Source organism: Falco biarmicus, chromosome 1 (assembly GCF_023638135.1).
Source record: "Falco biarmicus isolate bFalBia1 chromosome 1, bFalBia1.pri, whole genome shotgun sequence".
Lineage (NCBI taxonomy): Eukaryota > Metazoa > Chordata > Aves > Falconiformes > Falconidae > Falco > Falco biarmicus.
In genome coordinates this window covers 4,965,042-4,989,205 of record NC_079288.1, presented here as the reverse complement: position 1 = coordinate 4,989,205, position 24,164 = coordinate 4,965,042, and the positions used below count along the sequence as shown (strand labels likewise).

The following is a 24,164-nucleotide window of genomic DNA, read 5'->3' as shown; positions in this document are numbered from 1 at the left end:
GCAGGCAGAAGAGCAATTCCAAAATGTACTGCCTCTGGAAGTATAAAGTGTGAAAAATCATATGCAAAACCAGAGTTATCTTCCCTCTGTACTTCCTTGACCTTATTGCCTGCTTTTGCTTCACACCCTCCTTTACAACACTGTTATTTGAAATCAGGAACTGAGGGTGTACTGGGAAGGTATATTTAACTGGTTTAGTTCAGCAACGCTACACGTGGTCTTGTACAAGGAGTTCATTTTAAGTTACTTACACACACGTAATGGTAACTGTAGAAGGAAAGAAGAGGATTAAAGTATATCCTCCCTGAAAACTCTAATCTTTTATGTGTTTGACTCTTCCCACTTTGAGCAACCCTCATTAGCAAAATTAAGGGTTCATAAATTTCAGTTGTTGCAGAAATCTGAATGTTCATCTAGTTTATGATTAACTAATAGGAAAAGGCAGGAAATGTTTTTTCTATACCATTAAAGATTGAAAGATACTGAATAATGTTGCCTGTATTAAGAAAAGAAGTCATTTTCAGAACTGTTTGCGATCCATATAGAAAAAAAAATATAAAAACAATCTGTCAGATCAGTCATACTGATAATTTTTAAATGCTTTCATGTGACTTCCAAAATGTAAGTCCTTTCATTGTAATCAAGCTACCTGTAGAAACAAAGATGAATGTTGAATGAGGAAGCATTCAGGATCGACTGTAACACAGGACCAATGGAAAATGCGATTCTTAAATGCCTATTCATCTCTGGCTTTACACAGGCTTCCATGAGCTCTGTGAACCTTTTCCATCTTAAAATAGAATAGCCATTAACAAAATTAACCTGTTATGAAAGGGGCAACAAATTGAAAAGGGTAAGAGCCCAAAATGTCACCTATTATACTAGTTTGAGAGGTAGCAGGTAGGTGGTATTTTTTCAGATAGGCAGTTTGATTTACTCTGCCCTTCAGACTTATGTTTTCCTTTTATCTGGTGATTTTTTGCTCTCTGCAGCTTTGTACATCTTGTATTTGGACTGTGAGATCTTTGGGATAGACCTTGTGAATTTGTACTGGCATCTGGTATCATGAGACCTGACTGTCTAGGATCTGTTGCCATAAAGCAAAAGTTTAGTCATGTGTGTTACTGCAGCAGCTGATTTTATGAGTTCCCTGTGTTTCCAGGTGTCAAGAATCTTGCAAATGCAGGTCGTAAAATATTGGCATACCAGATTCTTATAGCTGTTTAGAAATAACTGATTCCACTGCAGGCTTCAGCATCAAACCTGAAGGCAGACTTTCATCCTGCCATCGTTTCTGTGATCTCCTCTGAGCAGCTCAAAGCAGAGGGGTGACCAAAGCAAGACTAATGTAGAGAACTTGTTACAATTCCAGGTAGAAAATGTTTTGTTAATAAGCAATATTTCAAATTGGTGAAAGCACTGCATGGAAGTTTAGCTTTACCTGAATCAAAAGAAAATGATGCTGTGTGCAGCTCTGTGTCGTGCCCGTGGCCATGCTGGAAGCTCCAGTTGAAAGGAGCATTTGATTAGGAATGCCTTAGCCAGGGCGAGATCTGGAGGCTTTGGAGTCTGCCCCGCGTGTCTTGGCAACGATACACAGTTGAGAGCCCTCATCAGCACAGACAGAGTGTGTCCCAGGTCTGGCTTCACATCCCACTTGTGCGAAGGCAAGAGAGAAAACGTAGCTGCTACTAAGACGGCTTAGAGACCCTGCAGTTCCCTATAGAGGCATCCACAGCTATTCTTAGTAAGTATAATTTCAAATTAAGAAACGATAAATTTTCTTCCCCCAGAAGTCATCTTTTGTTAAGTGTGCCATAGATCGGGGATGTAAATCAGGCTAAAAGCCACAGTTAAAATATCCAGAAGTCTGCTTCCAATTAGTGTGAAACTGCTCTAACTAGCCATTAACTGAATGGTATGCATTTGAAGGAGATGAGTCTTAGAAAAACCTTACAGATTGGGAAAGCAGAGCCTGACCCTTCCCCCTTTTGTCAGCTTTTTCTTTTCAGGAGTGAGCTCGTTGCATTGTGTGTGCAGTGCTACCTACAGCAAAGCTGTCTGCCTGAGCTGAGGGAACCGGGACAGCCTCCCCGGAGTCCTGCATGCCTTTTGTGGGCTCTGCAGATCTTGTCCTGCACTGCTGACGCAACAGGGTAGCCTGGCCGTGCAGGGGACAGCAAGCCATTTCCACTCCTTAGGCACCAAAGACAGACACTGTGATAAAGCGGTGTCGTTTTGAAGATGAGAACTTCAGCTGGGTTGGACTGTATTTTCTGTCTGTTTTCTTATGCAGAACTAGAATGCACGTTGAACTCCTTGTTCCCTTTCCGCTTTCTGAATTGTGTTTGCTTTTAATGGAGTAAAAAGTGATGGTAGAAATACAGGCCCTGGGGAGGTATCCCAAACCAGAGGAGAGGGCGCAGTTGTGGTTGTGTGACTGGTTTAGGACAGGAGTGTCTGAACTCATCTCCAGCCTGTCACAGCTTTTCAGTGTGACCTCAGGGAAAGAGCTAATCTCCCTGTGCGCTGTAGCTGCCGCTGTTGAAGCGGGCCCACACACAGCCTTCTCTCCCTGGCATGTGTCGTGCCTGCGTGGGTTGGAGGTGGGGTGGGTGGGCATGACTGGCTGGTTCGGTGCTCATGGCAACTCCTCCCCTGCCTTGGATGCAAACAGCGATCACTGCAGGTATGGCTGCGCTCCTGGGTTTCAGGACGTTTCAGGGCAGAGCCGTGCACAGGCAGTGGCACATCCTGTGAAGAAGCATGTTTGTATGAAGTACATGTTAGTGTAGAGCTGAGGGACTCACAGGCACAGCAGAGTTCTGGGCTGGCTGCGCTGCCTGCCGGGGCTACTTGTGGTCCTCTAGGGAAAGGCCAGGGCAGCGGCATGGCTCCCTCATCTGCGCTTCTTTCACAGCTCAGTTCCCTAAAACTGTACCCCCAGGAAGACAGCTTGCAGCATTGCGGAGAGGAGAGCCGGTGCAGCTTCGGTGCGGGGCGATGACTCATGCAGCTGCCTGCGAGATAAGTGTATCTGCTTGTCATTCAGTGAGGGGCAGGGACCGCTCTGTGCCACCCATCCTGAAATGGCAGCACTTCTCAGCAGCTCCTTTTGTAGGGATGAAGGAGATTAGTCACAGGGTACAGTGAGTGAAGAATTCAGATCGGCTCCTTTGGGAATAGTGAACGCTGCCGTGGGAGGAAGAGAAGTCAGGACTCGATTTATCGATGCTCTTTGATCGGGCAATCGTACAAATGCTTTTTGTTGGGGAGGACTCTGAGTTTAAAGAAACTTAGTTCAAAGGCTTCACACATCTGACGGTCGGGCCAGATCCCTGCAGCTTTGGTTGCTTGTTTGAATGAATGTGTAGTTCAAGTAAAGGCTGTCGTACTTGAATGGTGGCCAGATGAGACTGCTGCACCTCATCAGCTCTCCTGCTGTCCAGAACTGCTCACAGCAGAGCGTCTGCGGGAAGCCAGCTGTGGCTCAGTCTGTGACCTTGCTGGCAGAAAAGTAACAAGGATTTGGCTGGCCCAGCTCTTCTCCACATGCAGTATCATTTGGGAGATGTCAGACCAGAATCTTGCCGTTTAAATCAGCAGAGTTCACTGAAGTCAGAGCTGGGGTGATACAAGGTAGTTCAGAGTCTAGCTTGTCCTTGTTCAAGAAAGAATGTAACAGCCATGGCGGGTTAGAGGTGTGTCCCTTTGCTCCCTCGGGCAGAGGGTGGTTCAGGTGGTGTATGCAGAACTCCTTGTGTGTAGTGTGTTACTGATTAGATGGTTTGGGCTTTCCTGGGTCTCCTGCCTTGGAGAAACACTGGGCATTCCATGGCAGTACCCCTGTGGATATTCCTGCTGACTCCCTTGCAGCCTCTTGTGATGACCTCAGGAGTATACTATTGCTTGGTGTTGAGTCACTGGGCCTGTTGCCACAGAGCACTGCTGTGTGTCATCACCCAAGTAACCTGTGCTCAGAGGTGCCAGTTGCCTCTGAACTGTGCTTCTGCCGTGACTGATGGGGGATCATTCTGGGAAAGATGCAGAATAGATCACATCTTTATCATGCCTTGCCCCAAGTCACTGTAATACTTGTTTCCTACAAGGCTGCTTAGGGATTCCTAACCTGTTTTTTCCCCTTAGAGAAAAACGTGGTATTTCAGTAACAGCAACCAGCATGGATATTACTTGTTCACTCCAGATCCCCACAAAATGCGATGTTTCACGTCTGTTTCCCTCATTCATCTCAGTGTGTAAAACATGCTCCACGAGGAGACTGTCTACAAGCATGGAGCAAGTCCCCTTTCATCTCTGCCTCCCTCATCCCTCACTGAGTGTGCTCATGCATGTTAAATAAAGCGTCAGCATTGGTCAGCTTTAGCTTGGACTCATCTGCTGAGTATTTAGGCCTCTCTGTCTCACCCGCCTTTATCTTCCCCTTCCTTTCTTTCTGTTCCTTCTCCTATTCTCCAGTATAACAGTGCCACCTAATTAGGTCATGGATTGTTTCAAACTCAAAACCTTTCAGGAGGTTTTCCAGTAGCTGTGGGTTGTTACTCAAAGCCACTTGTTCTGCTTGCCCAGCCTTCCTGCTTTGTGCCTCTCTTAACTGCTCCCAACACTGAAATATTTCTTATTCATACGGCTGCAGCAGTAAAAGACATGTTAGCTCCATAACAAGCTGCTACTGACTCCTCAGGGAGCTCCCAGAGAAACATTTCACTCAGATTAATCTGCTTTTCTGCATTCCCTACTGTTTTATTAATAGGGATATTTTCATGAGAAGAAGACTCTTACATGAAGCCTTCTGCAGTTCCAGCTGCGGCTCCTCCCTGGAGCCCCATCGCTGCCTCTTGCTTGCACAGGCTGTTGGGAACCACATCTGGGTAACAACACACACATTGCTGCTTTCAGGGCGAGACCAGCCAAGTGAGGGGTCAGCAGCACGTGTCCAGACCTGGGAATATGGCCTTTAGATCACATGAAGCAGACTTAATAGCAGGTCTGGTTGGCTCCAAATTTTACTGACTCAAAGGTCTCACTTAGCCACCATAAGGTATTATTTTTCCCTACAAACAAGTTCAATTAAGCCATAAGGAATAATTCCAAAGGAGGTGCTGGTCAGTATAAGCAAGAATGGTAGAATGGGGGGTTTTGTATCTGTAATCAAAATCTAGGAAAGGCCAGATACATCAGATTCAATCAGCAGCCAGAAGTCTGTGACAGGATGGGCTTGGACTAAATGCAGACCTTGCAGTGGGTATTTGTGGGAGACTCCTACCTGCTCCCCTTGGAACAAAATACAAATTGTCTCCTGTTCTCTAATCCTAGCTTTGAAACATGCAGTTTAATACATGGTCCCAAATTATGGTTGTGAATTATGGTACCTCTGAATATTCTTAATAACTGTATAAATATCTAGACCTTTTAAAAAATCAGTTGAAAGAAGGGCTGATAATTCAGAACAGTTGAAAAGATTTCAACTTTTCTTCAGAGTTAATTGAGAGCAAAGACTGTTACACCCACTCACTGCACAAATTTCAATTAGGCTGACCAGGAGAGAGCTGGTCACAGTGGCTGAATCTGGCCTGTAACAAATTGTTAAGGGAAATCTTTCCTGTTTCAATCATTGAACCTTATTAAATCAATTTCATACAACGTTTTAGTCATTGCCTTTCATTCGTGCCCAACTAAAGCTGCTATTTCAATCAGTGGCAACAGGGTTTGCATGCTGGAAATAACAAGACTGGCTTTGCCTGGTCACATGCTGCATAAGAGACTGTCCAGAAATTTTCATCCTGGAGTCTGCTGTATAAAAGAGGGGCAGGAGGTGCTTCCAGGTTCTTCACCAAGGAAGGTACCAGTCCATCCAGGTGAGATGGTTGTATCTAAGTTCTTAGCCTTAGTAAATATTTTACCTGGGATGTTTTGTAACACTTTTCAAAGTGAAGATAACACATGGCTATGGAGGGACTACCTTGGCTGGCTGTTTTCATGTGATAGTTTTTTACATTGCTTACTAAATGTGACTTAGTAAAAGAATGGAAAGATACTGGAAGATGAGAAATGAATGAGGGAGACAAGAAAGCTACATGTAAGGGAAATAAGAACGGGGGGCAGTTTTTCAGTGCAGTTAGGATGTCCCAGATCTGAGCACCATTCCTGTCTCAAGAAATCTTAGGTAGGTCACCCAGTAAACTTTCTGGACTACTAGATGACATTTCTTTTGTGGTGCATTTTTTCTCAAATTTCCATTTGGGGTTTGTTGTGCCACCTCTGATTTTTTTAGAGATGCATTTCTCATTCCTTAATCACCTCAAGCACTTAAACTCAGTGGGGATTTGGAGGAAGTCAAGAGTTTTGAGCTCGCTCTCTCCTGCTGTCAGGCTGCAGGAGCTCATTGAGATATCCTTTTCGAGCAGGACATCTTGTCAGGTTTACATGGAAATAACAACTGTCCTGATTTTTTTTTTTTCATTGCTTCATGTCCCTGCTGCCAGCCGCACATCAGAAATCAGGGATCCAGGCTGACCTCCTGGAGGGAAAGGCATGCTGCCAGGGAAGTAGATCTCAGGTCTCTATAGAAGGAAGTGTCACATTACCAGCTGATTAAACAGGTCTGACAGAGCCTAAAGCACTGAGCCCGAAGTAGTAATCCAATAACTGTCTTAAGAGGAGCCTGTGTAGCCATGGGGAGAATTCCCAGGTGACGGCAGTGTCTGCAGCCTTAAAGAAGCGTCCCCTGGGTCTTGTGCATTCCTCTGGGTTTCAGGTGGAGGAACTTAGTTGTTGCTGTTTCACTTAAATTGCACTTCCCAGAAGGGCTGAGGGAAGAATGGATTACACAGCTCAGAGCATGCTCAGGTTATTTAAAAGGGTGACAGCTCTGACTGGGCACCTTTAGCTCCAGCTACACAAGCATCCTAACAAGCCCAGCTGGGTAGTGAATTGGTGTTCACATCTTGACCTGAGCCTGTGGAGCCAGTTGCCAAGAGGGGCCCTGTGCTGCAGCACCCGTGGAGGCTGTGCCTCTTCTCACCTGTAGCCTCTTGTCTCCTGGGCGCCTGTGCCAATAGTGTGGTGCTGCTGTGTGGACGTGGTCTCCTGCAGGGGCTGTGCCACATCTGTGTGAATGCCTCGCTTAGAGCTTTAGAGTGGCATTAGGTGTCTGCATCCAGGTAGCTGAAGCCAGTCCAGTCATGCTGGCCATCAGATAGGTAACTGATGATGCTGATCCGTCCTTGGGTTGTCAGTGCTGCCTGTGCCTGCCTGGGGCTGAGCCACCAGGAAGGAAGCAGAGCAGACACCCCACATCAGGGATAATTGACAGCAGGGGCCCTATGGGGACACTGCAATTATTTCCTTCATTTTCCTTTTGTCTGATTGTAAGATGCATGATTGCCATGGGGGGACGGGGACCACCTACTGTTACGCTACAATTTGAGAAAGCCTTTGAACTTGTTTATCCTGAGGTTTGGTCACCCAAATGTAAAATAGAAGCAATTAAAACATGGGAGAGGTGAAAAGGTGTGGAAGACAGACATGTAAGTAAGGCTGGTCTGAGCATCCTCAGAGCCAGGTCTGCAAAGAGCGTGGAAGAGAGGGAGGGCGGGTTTCTTTCTGGAGTGAAGGGCATCCATCAGGCCTTACACCAGACTTGCAGTTCCCATGTTGTTTCCAGGCAGAGCAGTTGTGTCTGCAGGACAGGTACCAATGCAAACTCTTCTGGCAGAGCTGCCACTCAGCCATCTATCTGAAGCATTTGCTCTGTATCTGTTGCTATTCACAACTGCAAAAAGCTGCCAAAAGACAGAAAGAGCACTTGCCCTCTGTGAGCTTAAAAGGTAAAAAATTATTCCTGGCAAGACGGGGCTAGTGGCTTTCAGAGAGTTGTAGCAGCAAAGTGGTCTGTAGGACACACTTTCCATTCCCCTTTAAGCTTGGTGGAAGGGAAGGTACCAGAAGTTTCCAACCCCATCTCCCAGCCTTGGGGAGACATTCAGCCTGGCTGAAGGAGCCATCGCTCACATGGTCAGCACTGTCCCCAGGGAGGCAGCAACAGCACCTAACAGGGAAACCAGTTCAAACCAATGGAAACGTTCATGAAGGGACTTATGCTGGGGCTCAACACGTGCAAAGATAAGAGAATGAGAGCCTTGAGGCTAATGCAAAATGTGTCTTTAATGAAAGGAACATTGCTACTGATGTCAGTAACTTTTAGACCAGGTTTTGGCAGAAGTGCTGGTACTCACTGGTTCATTGTGGGCTGCCTGTATCTGGTAGCCAACTTGCTTTAACATACTCGGATGTCAAAAAATCATTTCTTTTCCCAGGAGCAGCAGATGAAAAATTAGTTTCAGCTGAGGAGCTCTCTGATGTACTTTACTCAGGCCTTGGGGAGACTTCCAGTTTTGATGTTAACTGTGATTTAATGATAAAATGCTAATATCACTTGGGAAGGAAAGACAATTGGTCCAGCCAGCCACCCTCACAAATAACTGCTGTGCTGTGTGCTCGGGAGCCAGAGCGCTGCTGTCACTCCAGATCGCTGCCCACGGCTTAGTCATTTGTCTGAGCACTAGTGAACAAAAACACAGATGTAGAAGGAAACGCATCCTCTCTGCCATAGCAGAAAATAAATTGTGTGAAATATTCTCCCCCTGTAGCTGCCCGTTGCTCAGGGAGGAGGGAAGGAGTGAAGCCAAATTTGTGAGGAAAATATTTTCCAGATGAGGATAATTTTAGACCTGTGCAGCATCCATTCTAGCAAGGTACTTCATCAGAGTCCTGGGGGTGGCATTGCAAGAATGGGGGAATGAGCATCCAAGTCCTAATTTTTTCATGGTTTTTCTGTCTGAGCTTGGAGAAGTCACTCGAAAGTAGTTTTAGGGCTAGAGACCATCTGGGCTGTATTCCTGCTGTTTAGCAAAGCCTTTAAGTGTTTCTTTGAGCTTTTATTGTACAAATATGGAACAGAAGCAATTAAAGGTTAGGAAGTAGGTGTCTGAACACCTTTAAAAGCCACAGCCTGTCTCTGTCAGATTACTTTCCAGTGAAATGGCAGTAGCCACTCTTTCTTTTCATGCAAGTATTATGAAATTACATTGATAGTATCTGAGCTGTGTTGCCCTCGAACTCCTCCTTTGTTCTCCTGTGTTTGCCCTGTAGCTCCAGACAGCACCTCCAAAGGGCCAGCTACTGAGCAAAGCTTCTCCTGGGGCAATTTGGGGATATCAGTGCAGATGTTTGTTCACAAAACAGCAGCGTTGCAGGTGAGCAGCACAGAGCCACCTGTGCAGGCTCCTTGGGCAATAACCCCAGGTTTCCCCATGTCCTTTCTCATGCTCTCCATCTAAAAATGAGCTGCTATTGGAATAAACTTGTGATACGTAGAAACAATTCCAACAATCCCAGAAGAAACCACAAACTATAGAAGTGAAATCTTGACTGCTTCCAGTTAAACACAAACAATAGGTCCATTTTTTGTCAGCTAGCATTTGTCAAGCTGTTATCACAGTTTATGTTTATCACAGTGTTCTTTTGGGAACCATGAAGATTGCATGTGTAACTTAGGGAAATGGCCACAAGAATCAGATTCAAAATATTTGCATTGCTTACAGCCAAGGTTCACAGCATGACAAGGTCATTTCACTGTGTTGGGCTTTTAGAGGTGCTGGAGTAGCTGTGCTAGACGTATTGAGCTGGGACGTAAAGACACGGCAGAGACAGACGGTGGCTGGGATGCCGTGCACGTTCTGATCCGTGCTGCTGAGGCTGGGTTGCACACAGCCCCATCTTCCCTCCTTGCTGCCCAGTTTTTACTCTCTGAAAAATAACCACAAAGACACAGAATCATAGAATCACTTAGGTGGAAAAGACCTTTAAGATTATCAAGTTCAACTGTTAACCCAGCACTGCCAAGTCCAGCACTAAACCATGTCCCCAAGTGCCACATCTACACTCTTCTAAATACCCGCAGGGAAGGTGACTCACCCACTTCCCTGGGCAGCCTGTTCTAATGTTTGACAACCCTTGTGATGAAGAAAATTTTCCTATTATCCAACCTAAAGCTCCCCTGGCACAATCTGAGGCCATTTGCTCTTCACCTATTGCTTGTTACTTTGGCAGGAGAGACTTGACTTCACTAAAGACACTTGCATTTGTAATGTTTATAGGTCAGAGCCAGGTCTTGCTACTTAACTGTATCATGAGTTAATCCATTCATTTCAAGAGCAAAGCCTGATTCTGAGTTTACATGAGAGTAATCCCAGGTTAACTAAGCTGCAATCATTGAACAATCCCAGTTACAAGAATATCCTTGGGTGCTGAGAGAGAAATCAGGCAAGGTGTACGGACAAACACACTTTGCAGGTAGTCAGACCAGCACAAATGCTTACAGACCTTACTCTGAAACAGGAACGTGAGGCTGGAAAGAGCTTGTGATGTGCATGTCTGCGTATTTAGAAAGACACTAGCCTCATAGCTGGAGTATAGTGGTTTTATATCAAAGTGGGAAGTTTGAGAAAAAGTGCTGATGAAGGCCAGGCTAATATCCCAGTACAGACTAAAAATACATTCCATTTGTCATTATGAACATTTGCACTTATTAATAGCCAATATTAAAAAAGTCCTCTGAGTCCATCTGTTACAGTTTCAGATTCAGGCGCTGAATATTCAGGGTATTTGGCAGGTTTTAAACATCTCCGCCTTGGGAAAGATTTTTTTTAGCTGCTTTTAAATGATGACAGAATTTTTCCGAAATCTGTTAAGAACACTTCACTTGTTCAGGTCAATAAATCAGGACCAAATTCTCACTGTTACCCACTGTCTTGAACAGTGTCTGAGGAGTCCTGTGATCAGAGCTGGACACAAGTGGTGAATCCAACCTTATATTAGTATGGTTAGGAATACAGCCACCCTTTTACCAGTAAACAAAGAATGTGCATAAAACAGTGAGATTATCAGGTTTTGGATAGCCACTTATGATAGGGGATAGCAAGTGGATTTATGTGCTGGGAGATCTATAAGGAAAAAGGCCCTTAGATTTTCCACCTGATCACAAGACATCACTGTTGTGGGACATAAATCTAAATGACAGTGTGTGCATCTGGTTGTTAAACAATTATCTCCATACGAGTGATAGTTTGGTGCGGAATTGAAGGGGCTGTACGCTGCAGCTCTGGTAGCGTGACACAGAGCCAAAGGGAATCTCTTCGTGTGACCCATCCAGGCTCTTGCAGTAAAGAGACAAGACACAGACTGCCACTCTGGCTTTGAGGAGCCTGTTGCGGTATTAAAGCTGCCATCACTTGTGTTGTTCCAGGCAGCGAATGCATTTGAGGGTGAGCATCTCTTATCAGTAGTTCCCATGCTAGCGACTGGTTTGTCCTGTTGATTGACAGCTGTGATAATGAGGTTATTGTGAGGAGGCAATCGGTGCACTGAAATGTTTTTATGTCTTGTGGTCTGGGATCTTGGGCTTTTTGTGTCCTGAGAGGCTCTGTCTCTAGTTGGCTGGGCCAGAGCAAAGGGCAGAACATGAAATGACTGTATGAGAAAAATCCCTGTTGCTTTTTCATCTCTGCATTTCGTGGTTAGTTTGCCATAGCCCTTGTAGAGCTGTTTGCTGTAGTATCAAGACAGAGTTTTCTAAGCCTTTTTATATACCTTTGGAGTGGAAATACCTGGGGAGCAAGGCAAGTCCATTAGACCTTATGAACAACTGGTTGTTCATAGATTCTCCATTACTAAGTAAATCTCCCTTGCTGCTCACTCTGTTGATGTTCATTGAACTCTGTTGACTGAGCTGGTTTTCATGCAGCTGACTTACTGCAGTACGGAGCTACGGCCCTGGAAAGCCTTGAATTTGGGTCTTGGCCTATACCAGAACAAAATACTGAGAAAGGGATCTGATGACTGGGCAAGGGTGCCGTGGAGGAGGAAGGTGGAATTCTGATTGCAAGGTTCCGCGAAAAAGTTTTCTGCTTATATCTTTTCTCTTTTATTCTCTGTTTTTGTCTTGCTAGAGGTTTGAAAGGTTGCTTTCCAAAGCACCACTTCCACTATGTAAAAATCTTGTATGTATGTATGTATGTATGTATGTATGTATTTATTTCTACTGATCCTCTCCATATTCTGCATCTGTGAGTTGCAAAAAAACCCAGACCAGCAGTGGGTGGCAGTTCCTGTCTCTTAGGGACAAGATTCAAGTCCACCAAGATGAAATGTCGTGGAAAGTATTGAGCTGTCATTCTCAGGTGCTACAGAAAATTGACTTGCTGTATGTTCCTGCTGCGGTGCAGAGCTGATGGAAGTACCTGACTTGCTAGGTTTCAATATGAATGCAAAAGCATGGTGAGTAGGAACCATGAATCACAGAGGCAAAGGAATGTGCTAGGGATGGTCCAGGTTGGAAATTGTATCTGCTTCATATCTATAATGAGTCATAAACGCTAGAATGCGATTCATGTGTCAGCTGGTAAGACCATCCATTTGTGGCTTTTCAATTAAAATCTGTGTGTTTCTTACTGAGATTGGACTTCCCTCTGTGATACTCAACCATGCCTCTGAAATGCTTTGTAGGCATTACTTACAGTAAGTAGTGGTGGTTTTCCATCCATATGTTAATATTTTGGTGGTTGCTATTTTTTAGCCATAGTCAAGAATGAAAATCCTGTTTCTGAATAGAACTAATGGTTGAGCCCATTCCTGACTTTCTGTATGACCTGTCCTGGTTTCAGCTGGGATGGAGTTAACTTTCTTCTTAGTAGCTAGTACAGTGCTGTGTTTTGGCTCTGATGTGAGAACAATGTTGATAAGGCACTGGTGGTTTTAGTTGTTGCTGGGCAATGTTTATACAAAGTCAAGGACTTTTTGGTTCCTTGGGCCCTGCCAGCCAGAGGGCTGGAGGGACACGGGAAATTGGAAGGGGACACAGCCAGGACAGGTGACCCAAACTAGCCAAAGAGGTATTCCATACCATAGGACGGCATGTATAGAAACTTGGGGGGTTAGCTGGGGCGGGGGGGATCATTGTTCGGGGACTGGCTGGGCATCGGTCAGAGGGTGGTGAGCAGCTGTACTGTGCGTCACTTGTCTTCCTTTCTCCCTTTTCCTTTGGATTTTATACTTTTCCCACCTTTCCATTATAACATCATTATTGTTATTATTGTTGTTGTTGTTGTTTCTACCTTTTTATTCTGTTTAAATTATTACATTGTTCTTACCTCGACCCTCGAGTTTTACATTCCTTTCCAGTTCTCCTCCCCACCCCTCCAGGTGGGGGGAAGCGAGCAAGCGGCTGTGTGGTGCTTGGTTGCCAGCCGGAGTTAAACCCCCAACAGTCCTTTTTGGCTACCAACCTGGGGTGATTGTTCTCACATCACAGCCAAAACACAACACTGTACTAGCTACTAAGAAGAAAGTTAACTCCATCCCAGCCGAAACCGGGACAGACCCAAGATTCTAAACCCAAAAGTAGTCCTGAACCAGGCATATGCAAATTTGCAGCAGCTGCAATTTAGACTGAAATGATTTTCTTAATATCAGTTACCGAAACATACTTAACCTGACAAGTCAGCTCCTCTGCTCAAAAATGTTGCAGTGTCTCTCAGTCAGAAGGAACTGAAAACATCTGGTTCCTCCTTTGGTGAAGGAAAGAGCCAGGAGTCTGCCAAAAAGTGAAAGATAAGGAGCACAGCAGCTGAGTGCCACGGCATCACCAGTGTGCAGAGTCACGGGAATGGGCCAGTTCCTGTCTCTCTTGTATCCATGGTGACCTAGGGACTGTAAGAGGCTGGGATGTTGGGGTCTGTCAGCAGTGCTGTCACCATGCAGCCACAGGTGACAGTGGAAGATGGGACTAAGCGCCAGTGCTGTGAGAGCTTGCAGATCACTGTAAGGCAGCAGAGTCCCAGAGCCCCTGATGCAGGCAGATCCGCACCAAATTAATCTTGTGAAAACAGTCAAACACAGCAAACAGTTCAGCTCCTGCACTTTATAACCTTCTCATCCCTCTGTCAAGCAGCTCCCTACTTAGCCTTGATGGAGTGAGTCAAGGCCACCTTATTCCTGATGGGTGTGTCTTCCCTGGTGGCAGCCAGTTCGTGGTGTTGGTGGCATTTGTCTAGATGACCAGCTCTATTTAAGGAGCCCCACTCACTGGAGATGGCACTGGATTGATAAGGCAGAGAAGGTTAATGGCCTCAGCGGCAATTTTCCAAACAAATAAAACTAATGTGAGTTGTAATTTAAATTATCTACATCATGTACAGTTTGGTGTAAGAATCAGGACTCTCAATTGAAAAGCATTTGCAGTGGCACTGTTTGGTGTCTTTCAGGGATAACAAGTGAAAAAGGCTTTCTTTTAGTTTCCGTGTCCCTTTCTCTCCAAGTTTCATTGCCTTTCCTAACTGTATGCCTACCTCATTTATTGCTAAAAGCCAGGGTTGGAGGCAGGAGCTTGTATTAGGCAAACCCGTGTGCTAAGCGATGGCTTTCTGTGAAAGAGATCGTGAACTGTAGCAGAAAAGAATGTCTATGTTGCATTAAAAAATCAACATTTTTATCAGATAAGTTTTCTTTTGAGATAGAAAAGAGTCCATTTTAGGACAGAAGAGGGAGGATCAAACATCCTGCAAGCTCTGATCCATCATCATACGTTACATGTGGTCACATTATCAATCTAAACACTGTCCTGGATTTGCAAGTCTCCATAAGCATAGATGTGCTTTGGGCACAGTGGGCTCATTGTCCCAAGAAAAATCGAAGGGAGGTCTTGAGTGATGTCTTGTTATATAGATGTTGCTGCTAAAAGCAAATTCTCCCAGCAAGTAAGTGCAGCTTGTTTCTGTTATTGATTGCCATGGTCTCTGCTTTATTGAGACCACATGGCCCACTTTGTTTTTGTAGCTGCCTTTTATTAAAACTGACAAAGAGGTATCAGCGTTTGAAAAGATGAGTCTTGAGAGTCCCCTGGGCGGCATTTTCATGCTGTAAAGTGATACTGGCACATTTGATCCACAGATGCTTTTAACATACTAATAAAACAAAAGCTTTCCTTCCCAGGGTGGTCTTCTACACTACAAAGCTCTCTGGTTTTGTCCATGCTTAATGGGCCAGACCCCAAGAAGTGGAGAGAACCTGCAATTCCTCCTACCTTAAACTGTGCTCTCAGGATTTGGTCCTGTGTTGTAAACTGCAGAGAAAAATTCTTATGTGTATAGTTTTTCAAGCTATATTTTGCTGCTTCATTGAAGGCTCATGATGTGTTTTATATTCACATGGGTTACCTATATTGGTTTTCATATTCCTGAGAGTGGCAGTTGGAAAGCTTTCGTTCTTATTTCTGGTAACTGGCATTTACAGTTCTTAATCCTCTCCTGTTCTTGTAATACCTGACTTTGTAAGGAGCCAGGTACAGCTCTACCAGAGCAAACCAGAAGATTTTTGTTTTGGCATTATATTTGAAGATATCTAAAATAATTTAGATCTGAGACATTTCCTATTAGTACCTATCATGAAAGGAAATGTTTGACCTCAATCTGTCTATGCAACAGCTCCTGATCTATAAAATGGGAATACCATCTTCTCTCATTTTGAAGAGGCTTTATGAAGATAAATTAATCTTTGCAAAGCACTCAGATGTCAGAGTGATGAACACCACAGAAAAGCTTGGGGGAAAATAAATAGTTCTGTCTATGGAGCAGGCTGTTAGTAGTAGCCGTAAATAAGACATGAAGCAACACTTTGATCAAGGAGACTAAAGCAGATATTGAACAGTTGCTGATAAACTGAGCACCATCCAGCCTATGTCCTAAACAAATACAGACCAGTGGAAAATAGTGGGTGATTGTGTGATGAAAGAGATATGTTAATGCAAGCAAGCAATAAGACTAAAGTAAAGTTGCAATTGTGAGTTCAGTACAGGGTTTTCATTCCTTCAGGATGCTCTGTTCTGCAGCCACGTGTCATGTGAGAAATATTAGCCCCTGGTGAGCATGAATTATTCTTGTCCTGGCCAGGACAGCTTATTCTTTTTCTTTTCCTTTCCTCTGCTAACCAGTTATATTATACAGAGTAGGAGCTAAAAGTTTAAAACCATGTAATGAAAACATGCACAGAGCTGAAACTACCAAAAGGTCTGTTCTTCAGCCAGCAGCCTGTTTTTTACAGACCATGCAAAGCAGAATCCAGCAGAGCTACACATCCGTCAGAGGGGCTGTCAGAACCCTCTGCTCTGTCCACATCTCCAGGCTCACCTAACTCCTGGCCAGTTGCTTGCTCGGGAAAATCAGCCAATAAAGCCTACTGTCACTGCAGCCACAGAGTTTATTTTTAAATTATTTATTATAAAATTATAAAAATATTATAGAAAAATAATAAATAAAATTATTTATTAAACAGAGGAGTTTATTTGCCACAGTAGAGACAGCTGAGTATATGTGTGTGTGTATTTTTGGTGCAACGTGGAGCTGCTTGGCACCACCTTGGCTTAAGCTTTAAGTTGGTTGAGGGATGCTCACACTTCCCTTGCCGTCTTCTGTTCTCTTGTCTGCGAATTGAATGTGTCTATGCCCTCAGCCTGCACAGTCCTCCCAGCCCATTCCTAAAGGACAGGCTACATATTTTTCATTTAGATTTGCTCATGAAACCTGTTGTTTTATTTTAATCTTGTATTATTGGGCATTTTGACGAAGGCTAAGTAGAACAGGTTTTGTGCCGGGCATGTTTTTGTAATGCTTTTGACAAAGGCACTTTAATTGTGAATTCACAGCTACTATTAGGAGATACCTTCAGAGCCTGTTATGAAAAAATTATACAGTTGCAGTGATGAGCAAAAAATAAACTGCTTTAAAGAAGGGGGTGCATATCCTGTTTCACTGTCAGGCCTTTGGATTTGCAGTTCTTGACTTACTGTCCCTCAGGCTTTGGAGAGGAACACAGAAATTTTTTCCAAATGCAGCCTCATTATGCCACCAAAGTGTAACCTACTGAGGGCAAAGAGGTTGCAAGTAGCTCATCTCTAGAGAGCAATGGGTAAGTCTCCTGAAACGTCTTTGTGCTGTAATTGCATGCCACAGAAGTAGGTCCAACTACATTGCTCTTGTCTGTGCAGAGACCTTCATTTGCGAGCCCTTCGTTTGACCCATGCTGTTTGATCTGCCAGGCTGCCTGCCCTATTCCTGAGGATAGTATACAAGCACACACTCTGCTTTTGTTAATGTTTAACGGGATCATAGGGAGAGCAGACCCCCATGGCCCGTCCCATGGCGTGGAGTCTGGAGACCTGCTTCCCTGCTTGCTAAAATAAGCCTCTCTGCAGAGGGGTCTTGTTTTTTGGGAGTGGGAGCAGGGGTTGAGCTGAGCCTGCTCCCACCCGGAGCAATGTTCCCATGCAGCTGTAGTTTGGAGCTGACCTCCTCACCCTGTCCTGGGGTGCAGGGATGGGGAGGGCAAAGGGGATACTGCAGAATGCTCTGAAGAGGCTCTAGCTGCTGTAAATGTAGCCTGCTGCTGCTCTCTCTACAGTCTGCAGCTCAGCAGCTCCATGCTTTTCCTGCTTTCATGCTATCTTAGCCTCCTCCTGGCTTCCCCTTCAGAGAAGTCATGGGAACAAACTGTAGTTGGGAGAGAGTTCACTCTGCACTCCCTCTGTCCCCTCTTCCCTACCTGAAAGTCTGTCTTTGCCTTTTCTGATTGTAAGATCTTTGCGGCAGGGACTGTACGCTCCCTGTGTTTCTGCAGAAACGAGCTTAATTAGGGATCATTCTTGGTTTGTTCTGTCATAATAAAAGGGATTCATAGTAACACTGCAGTAATTCACACCAGTCTCATTGCGTTTGCTTCAAAGGAGACGCTCCAAAATAAGATGAGAGTAGATGAGATGGAGATCAGACCAGCTGTAATTACTAGTCTGCGATATCTCATTTTGAAGCAGAGCAGTTACGTGCAGTAGTAACTTGGCCGGCTATTATTGTAGGGGAAAAACCCACACAAAAGGTATTTTTACATAAGTATCTGTGTGAAATAGCCACAAATATTCATCAGAGAGAGCATGATTAAAGGCCCTTGAAGCATGATTGGAGTTGCCAGTTTTCATGAGATAATTAAGATGCGGGTTTGGTATATACATTCTGGTGATCTCATTATCTTCATTATTAATTAGTCTCTGTTCTTCACATTTCAGCTCCAGTTTCTTGTCATTAGGGTGACTAGCCTATAAGCAATGCGTTAGTAGATTCAGAGGAAGGATTTTTGCCTCTGGAACAGTAGAGGAGGTGCCAGCCTTTGTTCAGAACTGCTCCAGAAGAAATTGCAGGGCTTTGTACAAGATCAGGAGGTGTCCCTGCCGTAAACACTTTCAACAACGCCCCTTGCCTGGCATTTCCTGGCCAGGAGCCCCTGGTTTCAGCAGGCACTCTGGCTGCCTCTACTGGAAATCATAAAATGGTTTGGGTCGGAAGGGACCTTAAAGATCATCTAGTTCCAACCTCCCTGCCCTGGGTGCTCCAAGCCCCGTCCAGCCTGGCCTTGGACATTGCCAGGGATGGGGCACCCACAGCTGCTCTGGGCAACCCATGCCAGAGCCTCAGCACCCTCACAGGGAAGAGTGAGTAGTGATTGTGATTTAGGCACTCAGCTCTGTATTTAGTAATCTTCCTCTAAGCACTCAAATATGAGTATTTTGCCCAAATTTCCTCTGGCATGCTTCTGCAAGCGCCTTTTTTCCAGGATACTTAGCATTATTAATCTGGCAGTACCAAGCATCCTTTTGCCAGTGTAACCATCTCTCTTCTTCTTTTCTGTGGTAATGGGGATAAAAGTCTACTCTCCACTAACAGAAAGGTGGTTGTCACCATCCTAACCTCAACCCTGGACAGGAATGAAGAGTACTCATACTTTGCCAATGCCACCATGTACAAGTAGGCATACGGCAGATGAGATTTAGGAAAAACTAAGATGAATTAACTAAGATGAATTAAGATGGAAACTGAGTGTGAAGATATGCCCTACCATTTCCAGGGGCCAGCTGTTATGTACTGGAGGAGCATGTCTGCCATTGTACAGCTTTCCTTTGAAAAGTGGAAAGGCTGCCATTGATGGAGTCAGAAAATACCATGTTCATGAGGGTCTCAGTGGGCAGATCCTATTCATGTGAACTGCTCACGAAGCCTGGGGTATCTTTCAATGTCTGTGGTCATCTGAGCTGTTACTAACGTGCACAGATTCTTCAGCTGCCTGAAATCACAGCAAGGGAATAGACCTCCAGAGTCTCAGATGGGAAAAACGTATCATGCAACATCTCCTTCTCTGGCACTGACTCATTGAGTTGCAGCTGCCAGTCTTACTAAGCAGAAGCTGCTATCCTGGGCATTTCGTGCAGCCGTGCAGCCCTTCCTCCTCACCCTGGCTGCTCTCAGGCAGGAAGCAGTTCAAGGTCTGTGTCACTCCCGATGTAGTTCTCATTCCTCCAAGAAAGGCAGTGATAGCCACCTTCCCTCCCTCAGCCGTGACAATGTGCTCTGGTTTTCCCTTTGTAGGAAACAAATCATAAGCGTTCGTAAACAGAAAACTATCACTTTACCATGAAATATGTAAAGAGTAAGGGGTTTGTCTCAATGGAGATCAAAGCCAGCCTATAACAATCTCTGCTTAATCAGGCTTAGCTTTAGTGAAATGAGAAATGGACCTATATTATAGCTATGGTTATTAATAAAGTCTTTATACAGTCATTCCTTAATAAGAGCTGGTTGTCTAAAATGTGTACGTTTTCTGGGATTTTACTGAGGAGCACTTCTATCAATGAGACATTTATGCCTTCTCAATTTTTACTATGTAATAAATGGCAAAGCCCTGGGTAGCATACTGAGTAATACATCCAGCAGGTGTACCAAACAGTTGTGCGTATGTTCTTAACATCTCTATTAGAATACTGGTTTTAACAGTAGCTGCTTGACCTGTTGAAGATTTATTTTACGTTTTCCTCCTCACAAGCTATTGAAAGGATAGCTGTATTGGGAAATCATTCTGTAAGTATCAGGAACTGTTTCACGATGTGTCATAGTACTGCCTGAGCAGTGTAACAATAGAAACACTTCTTATTTGCGTCTTTCAGGAAACCATTAAAAAACATACTGTGCAAGTAATTATTTTATTTATGATTGTTATTTATTCGGCAATGAACCCCTGACATACAACTGTCTTTCAAAATGAAAGGAAAAGCAGATTTTAGAAGTGTCCTATTTAGTAAGCAGTGAAGTTGTCTGTCCCCAGATCTGTCTTGTAAAAATTGCTTTCCTGTTAATTTAGATTAATGAATAGAAGGATGTCTGGGAGGTGTTTTTGATCCCTGGTACACTGTTCATTATCAGCTTTTGCTCAGCTTCCCTGGAGAGCTCCCAAACAGGAGGGCTCCGGAGCCTGCTGCCGCTGCAGGGAGCCCAGGGTCTGCTGGCCCTGGTGTGCGGGGACCTTGCTGAGGCCGAGGGACCTCCTCGGACACGTGAGGGTGGCCGTGTGTGTTGGCTGGAGGTGCACTTTGCTTTCAGCTGTTGCTGTTACACTTTATTACACTAAACCTAAGGCGTCCCCTGCCCTTCCAAAGCTTCTCTGTTCAGCAGAGACAGAATTCATTTTCTTTTGATGAACTGGATAAAGGGTCAAGTTCAGTGAATTGCTTTAAGCTTTATGTGTAAGAATAGAGGCTAATGAATTTCTTTTGCTTTTGCTTTTTTAACGACAATATTTTGCACTTAGAAGTCGCTGGCTGCGATGATGATGAGCGCGGGCTCAGGCAACACCTGGGACATGCGACATTAAGCTGGTAGATGGATTTGAATGAAGCATGAACCGATGGGCTTGTCACTGCCCGCTTTGGTCTGTTTTCTTACAATTTCCTTATCTTCTGCTCCAAGTGACTCCTGCGCCTTTCTCCTCCCCAGAAAATGCCCTGTCTTTGAACACTATGAAGTCCAAAAGATTTGAGTATAGAAGTATAAAGTATTTAAATGACCTTTCAATCATTTACATCTACAGCATCTCTGTAACTCTGTATATGAGCACTGTTACTAAAGTACAGCGCAAACAGCTTTGTGTAACTCTTTTGAAATACTCAAAGCTACCTTTAAAAATAGGATTTGGAATGTGGCAGGATCCAGTGGGAGGGTAACGACTGGGGATTCTTTGCTTTTCAGAGTCTTTCAGTGCCATTAGGCTGGCAGGGAGGTGCTCACTGTGCTCAACCTTCAGGACTGTGTTTCCTTCCGTGTGTAATACTCTGGTGAAAACGGTGACAGGGGGTAAGGGTGGGGTTTGGCTCCAGGACAGCAGTATTGCAGAAAATGGTTGTTGGAATACCACCCCACTGCCTTTGAGTCCTCTACTGCAAAGCCACTGAAACAGATTTTATTTCTTTAATTTTTTCTTTATTAGCACAGACAGCACAGGCAGGACAATTCTTAGGAGGTGTTGCTAAAAAGGAAGTTACACAACTTCTAAGAAGTGAATTTAAAATAACCAAGTCAGTGTGCATGTTCTCAGCCTTTTGTTTTGCTTTTCTTTATCTTGTAGCTAAAAGGATTAAAATCAGGGACAGAACAGACATCACTTCCTACTAGGATCTGTTTTGCTTAGTAGCACACTGAGGGTGTTTTACGTTGGCACCACCATCACGGGGAGGCTGTACCTGTGTTGTGTCACACCAGGCAGGCGAGGTCATCTGCAGTGAACCCCAGTGTTCCCTGAGGCTGTCCCCCTCTGGGGACCTGGCATCCCCACTGCCCTTGGGGGCTCTGCCCTCCAGGGCAGCCCCTTCACTTTACCTGAAAATCGGTCAGTAAAAATTCCTCCGTTGGCGGGCTGCTGGCCCCCGACGCCGGGGAGGAGAAGCCGGTGGGTGCAGCAGCCCGGGGCGCAGGCGATGCATCACCCACCCTCACCTAGGGCAGCCCTGGGACCCCTTCCCACTGCGCCGGGCCAAACAGGTCTCTGCTGCCCGAGGTTTGAGCACAGGGATATGCATATATATACATAATACATACACACACACACATATATATATGTATGTATATATATATATATTTAGAATTAGGCGGGTTTTAAGCCACATTTCATTTCTAGGGAAGGCAGCTTCCTTTTCTAACCATGATCACGGATAATTTTGAGCCAAACTGAAGAATTACGGCACCACCACCCCCAGCAGGGTGCGGGCGACTCCCGCCACGAACCCGGCCTCCCAGGCGCAGCCCCCCGCAAACCATCCGCAAACCAACCCGTTGGGGATTGTTGGTTTGCACTTAGGAGTCGCTGGCTGCGATGATGATGAGCGCGGGCTCAGGCAGCACCTGGGACGTGCGACATTAAGCTGGTAGATGGATTTGCATGAAGCATGAACCGATGGGCTTGTCACTGCCCGCCCGATTGTTGCGGCTGAAGGCCAAACCCCCCGCGCAGCGGCGTCACGGCGCCCCGGTACCGCGCCTACACCAGGGATACACACACCGCCCCCCCCCGCCCCCCGCGTTGCCTAGCAACCGCGGGGCGGGTCGCTCCGCCCCCTCAGCGGGGCGGGGCCGGGCCGTGGGGACGGCACCGACCTCCCGGCGCCGGGCCAGGCGCGGGCAGCCCGGCGGCGCAAGGCGGGAGGCGGCCGGTGTCTTCGGCGCGGGGTGAGGGGCAGCTTCGCGGTGGTGCTGGGGGTTTCCACGCCGTGGCACCGGCGCGAGGGATGCGGGGGGAGACCCGTGCGGCGGCACCCGCCGGTGGTCGCGGCTGGACGCGGGTTGCGGAATTCCCCCGGACCCGCGGGGTTTGCTGTGGGCAGGAGGGGGAAGAGCATCTCGGCGAGCTCTGCCTGCAGTACCGGCGGGTTTGTGGTTGCCCGGAGCGTTTTGCAAGCGGGGAAGCGGGCAGGTACAGCGCAACCGTGCCGGGTTGTGTTTGGGGTTTGTTGTTTTTTTTCTCCTGTTTGCCTAGGGAGGGGTTTGTCCCTCCAGGGCCACGTCTGCTGAAAGAAAGGTTGGGCGGGCAGTGGGAGAAGTGAGCAGGTCCGGGAGAGCTCTGGCAGTACTCTTAACGCTGGGGAGAAATGCAAACCCATGTCTTGGCCAGCCGTGCGTGGTGAAACGGGGTGTCGGGGAAGAAGGGGGGCTCTTCCTGCGTAGCTGAGCCTCACGCGCTGCTCGGGGCTCTCACCTGGAGATCACCCAGTATCTGGGCTTTAAAATCTTTAAAAAAGAGAAGAAACGAGTACTTTTTAAGGGTAAACGCAAGCAAGGGGCTTGTTGTGTAATTGTTTTCTGTGGCACTGGTGATGTGTTTGGATTGCCGTTACTTATTGTTAAATATTTTTTAACACCCAACTGTGGTTCTGAATGCATTTGCTGGCTCTGGGATGCTGGTGACATAGTCGGGAAAAAATGATGCACGGTTAGTATGTGGCTGTCACACAGTCTGGTCTGTAACTACGGGGTCTCGTAAATAGCCCTCATGCGGGACCCGCATTACCCTAACGTGGTGGGTGAGGTGGTCCTGCCCCTGCTGAACTGAGTGGGGTCAGGCCTGTGTATGTGCTCGGCAGCATCAGCGAGCGGTTCACGGCAGAGCTCTTCCTCTGATGCTTTCAGCGGTGGGAGCATAGGAGGTATCTTGGTGTGGAGTTGCTTGTGTCTCTCTGAAACGCAGGCGGGCAGTTGTGCTTTTCTGTTATGCAGAAGTGGCATGTGGCAGAGATGCCGGGGCAGGCAAATGCCATCCCTGCTCTGTGCCATGCTAGTGCTGATTTTTGGGTGGCAGTCTAATGTTACTGCTTTGCTAGTAGCAATATTCTTCTTTCGTTTTGGCAGATCTATAGTTAGTGGCTTTGGGGGCACAGATAATTTATCCTCATGTTATTTGGCTGATTTAACTACTTATGTTAAGGAGGAGGGACAGTTGAGAGAACACTACTGAAATAGGTTCAAAATACGTTCCCTGAACGTGGACTTCATGGCACCTGTATTCAAGCCCTTATACCAGTATAATTTGTGACTCTTTCAATCCCTTTTGATATGCTGTCACAGCTGTTCCCATTCAAAATGATCTTACTCCAGTCAGGTGGTGTGCTGAATGTGGGGTTGCACCCCAGTGATGGGACTAGACTGCTGTCCCTAATCATTTCTTGG

The 24,164-nt window shown here is 45.8% G+C and overlaps 1 protein-coding gene across 3 annotated transcripts in view; it reads left to right on the top strand.

The window, feature by feature from the left end:
- RAB11FIP4 (RAB11 family interacting protein 4) overlaps positions 1 to 24,164 on the top strand; it is a 130,380-nt gene that overhangs the window by 76,291 nt on the left and 29,925 nt on the right. The window contains exon 1 of one of the 3 annotated variants that reach the window (XM_056339507.1): positions 22,575 to 22,670. The exons of the other annotated variants lie outside the window; for them this stretch is intronic. The gene's annotated coding sequence lies outside the window, so the exon portion shown is untranslated. Of the gene's footprint in view, positions 1 to 22,574; positions 22,671 to 24,164 lie in introns of those variants that run through there. 3 annotated transcript variants of the gene reach the window in all.